We start from the raw sequence: 7,139 nt of genomic DNA, 5'->3' as shown, positions 1-7,139 counted from the left end.
GTGCTTTCCCTACAAATGGCTGCTTTCTATACAGGAAGAGTTTCGGACCAGCAATCTGGAAAGAATTTACAGGACCCACCATGAAGCTGCATTTTGCATAGCATGCACACTGTTTATTCTTAAAGTGTATGCTTTTGTGAGGTGGTTTGTGGGGGGGGGCTATCTCCCCCAAAGGCCTACCCTTGTTTCTGCCCCTGCCTCCCCCTAGGAACAAGGGAGTCTTTCCGGACAGAGCTATCTTACTCTCTCTCCTGGGGGCAGAGCCAGGGGAGGGGGAGCGGTAAATGACAGCAAAGCTCTAAGGCACAAGAAGTTTCTGTCTCTAGGACTGTGGGACTTCCAGACTGAGGAAGGTAAAAGTTGCCTCACCCCAGGCCAGCGTGCCCTTCTTACTGATGGCACTGAGATCCCCGTCCCCCAACCTTAGCGGGGAGATAGGAGGGGCTTCGGTGCAATCTCTTCAGCGCCAAGTGAGAGAAGCAGGGCCGCTGGCAGAGCTGTGAAAACACCCCGCTTCCCAAACTGGTCAGTGCAGGGGGTGGGGAAGCCAGGGAAAGCTCAAGGCTGGAACGGGTGGCACCCCAGGCACCAAGACCCAACGCTGAGCGGGGCCGGGTCCAGCATCCCCGCGAGCCCAAGAGTCAGGCGGAGGGTGCCGGTGAAGGCAGCTCTCCGCGCTCACAGTAGGCAGCGGCCCCGAGGTGAATTTAGGTCAAAAGGACCAAGCCTGTGAGGTTCCGGCTGAGAGAAGGGGGCGGGGGCAGAGGGCCGACTGAGGCGAGGCTAAGGGACCCCGGTCCCACAACTGCTGGTCTAGGGTCCTGCCGCCAGGTGTCCAACCCACCACGGCCCAGGTGTGCCTCCAAGACAAGAGGGGAGCGGGGACGGGGGTGCGCAAAGTCCGTTGGCCCTCTCCTCGCCTGCGCGCCCTAGCCTTCCCCACCTGTCAAACGCGAGGGGGTGGGCCTAGGCCGCCTCCAAGATCCTTGACTGCCCCGGCCCCCGGTAACAATGGTTCCAAACTCCGGGACCGACACTGCCACCCCGGGCCGGGCGCGGCCCAGTCGAGGGGGCCACCCCCAGGCCCCCGGTGCCCCGAGGACGCGGGGGAAGGGGCGCCGGGGGCCGCGTCCCCACGTGGCAGGGCGTGGGGCGGCGCACGTGGGATCCCCTAGGTGTTGGGAACCTGGAGCCGGCCTCAGGGCTTTGTCTGCAATCCTGGCCGTGGTTCCGCACCCTGAGAGGGCGAGGGCTCCGGGGCTGCAGCGGTTGCGTCCCCCGCCCGCGGCCCAGCTCCCGCCAGCTCACCTGGGCTCCACGCCGCCACCGCCGCCGCCGCCTCCCGCGCTCTGCACCCCCGGCTCGGCTCCGCTGGGCTCGGCACGGCCGCGCGCTCCTCTCCGCGGCCCCGGCGGGCGCGCGGGGGGCGGGGGCAGGAGGAGCCTCGGGGTCCGGGCTCGGGCGCGACGCTGCCGCGGGCTGCGCAAAGATTGGCTGCTGCTGCTGGGAACCTCGGCACGGAGCCGCCCGCGCCCGCCGCGCGCCCCCGAGGGCTCGGCCCCGCGCCGGTGAGGGGAGGGAGGCGGGAGCGGCGGAGACGAAAGTAGCGGCGCGGCAGAGGGAAGGGAGAAGAAAGGGGAGGAGGCGGAGGGGGGGGAAGTGAGGCCGGAACGGGAGCGGGGTCGGAAGAGGTAGCAGACCTGCGAGGAGGACAGAGACCTTGCCGGGGCGCCGGAGCGCGGGAGGCTGCGCTGTAACTTTGCCCCCGCCCGCGGCGTCACCTGCCCCGGTTCTCCCAGCAGCGGCCGGGGAACCCTTGGGCAGGCCGGACGCGCCAGCTGCGCTCGCTTTGTTTAGTCAAATGCAGGGACTGCAGGGCGGTGTCTGAGCTGCGGGAAGTTCCCCAAGCCTGCGAGTCACCCATAGCCCCGCCTCGAGGCCCGGCTCCAGTCTCCCGGCTGCTGCCCCTCCCAAGCCTGCGAGTCACCCGGGGCCCCGCCTCGAGGCTCAGCTCCCGTCTCCTGGCTGCTTCCCCTGCACCAGGCGCCCGGCGGTGGATGCGGCCTGGATTTTGGGTCATCACCCATTCGCGGAAATCCCCCTCCGCACCTGCCTCCCCTTAGACCGCTGTTCGGGGCTCGCCCTAAAGGCTGGGAACTGTATTCCTTTCCCAGCGCCCCCTCCACCCGGATGTACCAAACTACAGGAAACCCAATGAAGTTCTGGCTTTCCTGAAGACTACTTAGATGCTTTTTGTGACATACATCATATTCTTCCCAAACATTCTACCCCTTTGCCGCCCTACTTTGCTGGAGCCCTTAGAGTGTGTTTAGTGTCCCAGCTGGGTAACAGCACTCGGAGGAGGGGCGAAAGAAGACCTCACAAGGGCTGCCTGACGCCGCAGTCCTTGGGTGGTTGCAAAGCTCAGTCCTGAGTCAAGGGCCAAATTAATTAAAGGTTCAAAATCCCTTTCATGCTGCAGGGGCGCTCACAAGCAATCCAGAGTGTTCCGCTAAGATGATCGCCCCTTCTGATGTTTTTCAACATGGAAGCATGTGTTGGTAATAGTAAAAACCTGGGAACAACTGTCTTAAATGTTCATCAGGGGAATGGATCAATGAAACGTGTTATAGCCATTTGATGGGATATGATGCAATAGTTTAAGTGAATGCATCATATCTGTTTGTATAGACATGGGGAGAGACCAAAACAAAATGCTAAGTAAAAGAGTAAGTTGCAGAATACAGTCTATACTGTTCATAGACCAAAGCTTACCTACAAGGGTTTTTAAAGTCAAAGGGGATGAGTGCAAATGACAGTCTGCCACAAAGACAAGGAAGAATAGAGATGGGGAGCATAAGGAATGTTGTAAAGTTTTATGCCTTTTACTGGTAAATGGATTTGAAGCAAATGGCACAAGGTTAATTAACAACAGTCAATTCTAACTAGCAGATGCATAGTTCTGTATTTTTCTATATTTTTGTTTTCTCCAAAAAATATATTTATTGTGGCTGATGGGGAGCATTTTGAACAGGTCTGACTCTGTGACAGGGGTCGGCTAACTTTTTCTGTAAAGGGCCAGATAGTAAAAATTTTAGACTTTGCAAGCCATACTATCTCTCTTGCAACTACTCAACTCTGCCATTCTAGCAGCCATAGACAAAAATAAGTGAATGGGCATGGCTGTGTTCCAATAAATATTTACAGACACTGAAAGCTGAATTTCATGTAATTCTCACATGTCACAAAATATTATTATTTTGATTTTTCTTCAACAATTTAAAAATGTATAAACCATTGTTAGCTAGTGGGCCATATAAAAATAGGTGCCATGCCAGACTCAGCCCCTGGGCAAAAGTCTGGCAACCCCTGCTTTAAAGAAACCAAAATAGATACTGATCTTTTCCTGTTGCTTATTAAAATGTGCAATTCTATATGTTTACATTGTTACTAAATTGCCTGTTTTATTAGAACACTGTAGCTAACACAGGCAGACACTTAGATATATTGATACATACAGCTATGTAAAGAAGCCAGTTATGTGAGAAAGGTAAGAAAGTGTCCATTCAAATCCAAACTCAAGCCCAAGACCCACTTCTGTCTGGAAGAATTTCCTGAAATGCTGTGACTAGGCCCTCCTTGACCTCTCCCCTCTCTGAGCTCCTACAGCAAGGACTCTTCCACTTAAGGACTCTTCCACTTATTTGATGCTCAGCCACCATGTCTTCTTTAGTCTTTACTTTTCACTCCTGCATTGACTTGCCAATAGAGTTATTCATTCCTGGAATACAGATAGATACCACACTGAAGCATTTGTTTACCTTCAACACTGCGGTAGAAAGCAGTGACTTTGGAGTCAGACCTAACTGAAATCCCAGCTTCGCTAGTTACCATGTCTGTAAGTCTTGGATGAGTGTCTCTGGGTTCATCAGCTGTCAAATGGGGATAAAAACCTAGCTCACAGGCTCGGCTTGAGGTTAAATACAATATTGTGTGTAGGGTCCATTGATGAATAAATGGATAAAGAAGATGTATTTATACACAATGGAATACTAGTTGGCCATAAAAAGAATGAAATCTTGCATTTGCATCGATGTGGTTGGAAGGTATTATGAAGGTATTATGTTAAATGAAATAAATCAGAGGGTGAAAGACAGAAACAATATGATTTCACTCATATATATCTAAAAAACAGAAAAACAAAACAAAACTCATAGACACAGAGAACACAGTGGTGGTTCCCCAGAGGGGAAGGGGACTGGCAGTGGAGGAAATGAGTAAAGGGGACCAAGTGTATGGTGATGAACGGTGACTAGACTTTTGGTGATGATTACCGTGGCATGCACACAGATGTCAAATCATAATGCTGTACACCCAAAACATATAATGTTACATAACAATTTTACCTCAGAAAAAAAGATAATACTTCAGTGCTGGCACTTAAGCACTCAAAGGTGCTAACTATTAATATACTTTGCACAGAGCTAAAAACCCCATCAATTATGTGCCTTTCTTATTAAAGTGAATTGCAACAAAGCAGAGAAACCACAATTGCCTTTCACTGACATTCAGCCCCTCTTAAGATAGGAGTCGTCCCACTCAAGGGAACCGTTTTCTTCTTAGAGATATGAAAATAAAAACTGGCTTTGCTTTTTGAGTTTTTCTCCTCTAAGAACACCAGAAAAACCTATTCTAGGCAAACAGCTCTTGTTCTCTTGACAACACAGATTGCCAAGAAAATAAGTAAACAAAGCATCTGAATCTTATTTTTAAGAAAACTTGGATAGCACGGGTTGCGGGGGGATGAAAAGCAAGACTTTCAAATTATCTCACCCACTAGCATGGCATCATAAACTCCTGCCAAGACTTTGTCTTTTCCTTTCTGAACTGTTCTGTGTTCTACTCACGTTGTCCACTGGAATGTTCCACCTCCCAAATCTTGAACACCCGGATAGAGACAGCAGGATTAATCACACCAATGTGACTTATTCGTTGAATTCTTTCCCACTCAACAGGACAGTAGAAAATTGCTGGGATAAAAAAAGAGAAAGAGAGAAAGAGAGAAAGAAAGAAAGAAAAAGAAAGAAAAAAAGAAAGAAGGAAGGAAGGAAATAAGGAAAGAAGGAAAGAAAGAAAGAAAAAGAAAGAAAAAAAGAAAGAAGGAAGGAAGGAAATAAGGAAAGAAGGAAAGAAAGAAAGAAAGAAAGAAGAAAGGAAGGAAGGAAAGAAAGAAAAAGAAAGAAGGAAGGAAGGAAGGAAATAAGGAAAGAAAGAAAGAAAGAAAAAGAAAGAAAGAAAGAAAGAAAGAAGGAAGGAAGTTAAGAAAGAAAGGAAGGAAGGAAAGAAAGAAAGAAGGAAGGAAAGAAAGGAAGAAAAGAGGGAGGGAGGAAGGAAGGAAGGAAGGGAGAAAGAAAGAAAGAAAGAAGACCCTGAGAAGTTTCTTGTTTCTCCTCAACAGGCAGTGAGATTGATATGTTTGTTAGTCCCAAACATAAACAGCAGCATAAAAGACGTCAGCAGGAGCACAGATGAAGTTCTTCATTTGCCTTCGCTGTATTATGAGGAAGAAAAAAATCAGTGTGACCACCCCCAAACGACAAAATTTAAAACACTCTAAACAAGTAGAAGTGTTCAAGATACATAGGTGAACACAAAGGCAGCCTGGTGATGAGAGAAAGCATGTAGGTTGAGGAAGCTGTCACACCTGCACTGAATCCTGACTGGTCCTCCCTGCTGAGGGGGCTGGGTCAGGCCACGCCTCTGGGCCAAGTTTCCTCAACTGTAAAATGGTATTTGGCTTACAAGCATTAGAAATGGTACTGATATGTGTGAAAGTACCTGGCACAGTGTCTGGCCTATCCTGGGCACTAGATAAATTACAACTGATTTTATCAATTATATTTTCAACAAACAAAAAGAATGTTCCCCCAAACAGTAAAGTTCTTTTGAAAACTCTGGGAGCAGACAGCTCTAGGGTAATGCACCAACCAGCAAGGTTGGATTTCCAGCCCTGCAACCTACTAACAGTGTGAGCTTGGGTTGTGAGTGACTTAACCTCCTTATGCCTCAGTTTCTGTCTGTTAAATGGGATTATTACTATTGCCTACCTCTTAGGACTGTTATGAAGATTAAATGTGTTAATATTTAATGAAAATAATTTAACACTCTGTAAGTGTTAAGCTGTTTGTTCCCACCTGCCCCAGGACTGGAAACACTCAACACCAAAACTGCTGGGGAGAGTTTCCATCACGCCAAGCCACTGGCGTGGGTCATGACCCCACTCCTCTCTTCCCCTTTGAGGATCTATCCTCAGGTCTCTGGTATAGACCCAAATGCCCATTGGTTATTTACTTTTAGTTCCCTCCTCACCAAACCCCTTCTCCATTTAACCAAATCATTGATTATTATACCCCTACATTAAACCACCCATAATTACACTGTTCTGATTCTTCCTTCTCCCACCAAATGCTCCACCAGGAAAAAAGATAATTAGCTGTAATCCAGACGGTTATGAGTTTTTGGGTCACTCTGATGTTTCCAACTTTCCATTTAACCCACTATTCCTTCCTGAAGAAGCCAGGCTCCAGCCAACAAATCTAAGTCACAGATGGCAGGGAGCCTCAGACTCTTTACATTAGCTTTGGATGCAGACCTGGCAGGGTGAATGTGCAGCAAGCTGAGAGCAGGGTCGGGCAGGGGACTTCACGGGCATGCCAACTGTGCAGTCAAACAGGGCTGTGTGTTTAGAAGGGCCCCGTACCTGGCTTAACACTCCACTTCATATAGGCCTCGGGACTTCCCTGGTGGTGCAGTGGTTAAGAATCCACCTGCCAATGCAGGGGACATGGGGTCGAGCCCTAGTCTGGGAAGATCCCACATGCTGGGGAGCAACTAAGCCCGTGTGCCACAACTATTGAGCCTGCGCTCTACAGCCCATGAGCCACAACTACTGAGCCAACGTGCCACAACTACTGAAGCCCGCACGCCTAGAGCCTGTGCTCTGCCACAAAAGCCACAGCAATGAGAAGCCCACGCACCGCAACGAAGAGTAGCCCCCGCTACTCCACTCACCCGCAGCTAGAGGAAGCCTGCATGCAGCAACAAAGACCTGACACAGCCAAAAATAAATAAATTTAAAA

General features: G+C 49.6%; 1 protein-coding gene across 2 annotated transcripts in view; it reads right to left on the bottom strand.

Moving 5' to 3' along the window:
• The window catches only part of CAMKK2 (calcium/calmodulin dependent protein kinase kinase 2), a 54,121-nt gene extending 52,706 nt beyond the window's left edge, over positions 1–1,415 (bottom strand). For both annotated transcript variants that reach the window (XM_007448716.1, XM_007448713.1), the window contains exon 1: positions 1,309–1,415. The gene's annotated coding sequence lies outside the window, so the exon portion shown is untranslated. The remainder of the gene's footprint in view (positions 1–1,308) is intronic.
• Positions 1,416–7,139: the final 5,724 nt, after the last annotated feature.

Source organism: Lipotes vexillifer, unplaced genomic scaffold (genome assembly GCF_000442215.2).
Source record: "Lipotes vexillifer unplaced genomic scaffold, Lipotes_vexillifer_v1.1 scaffold21, whole genome shotgun sequence".
Taxonomy (NCBI): Eukaryota; Metazoa; Chordata; class Mammalia; order Artiodactyla; family Lipotidae; genus Lipotes; species Lipotes vexillifer.
Note: the sequence above shows the minus strand (reverse complement) of the source record. Positions and strands in the feature narration are given on the sequence as shown.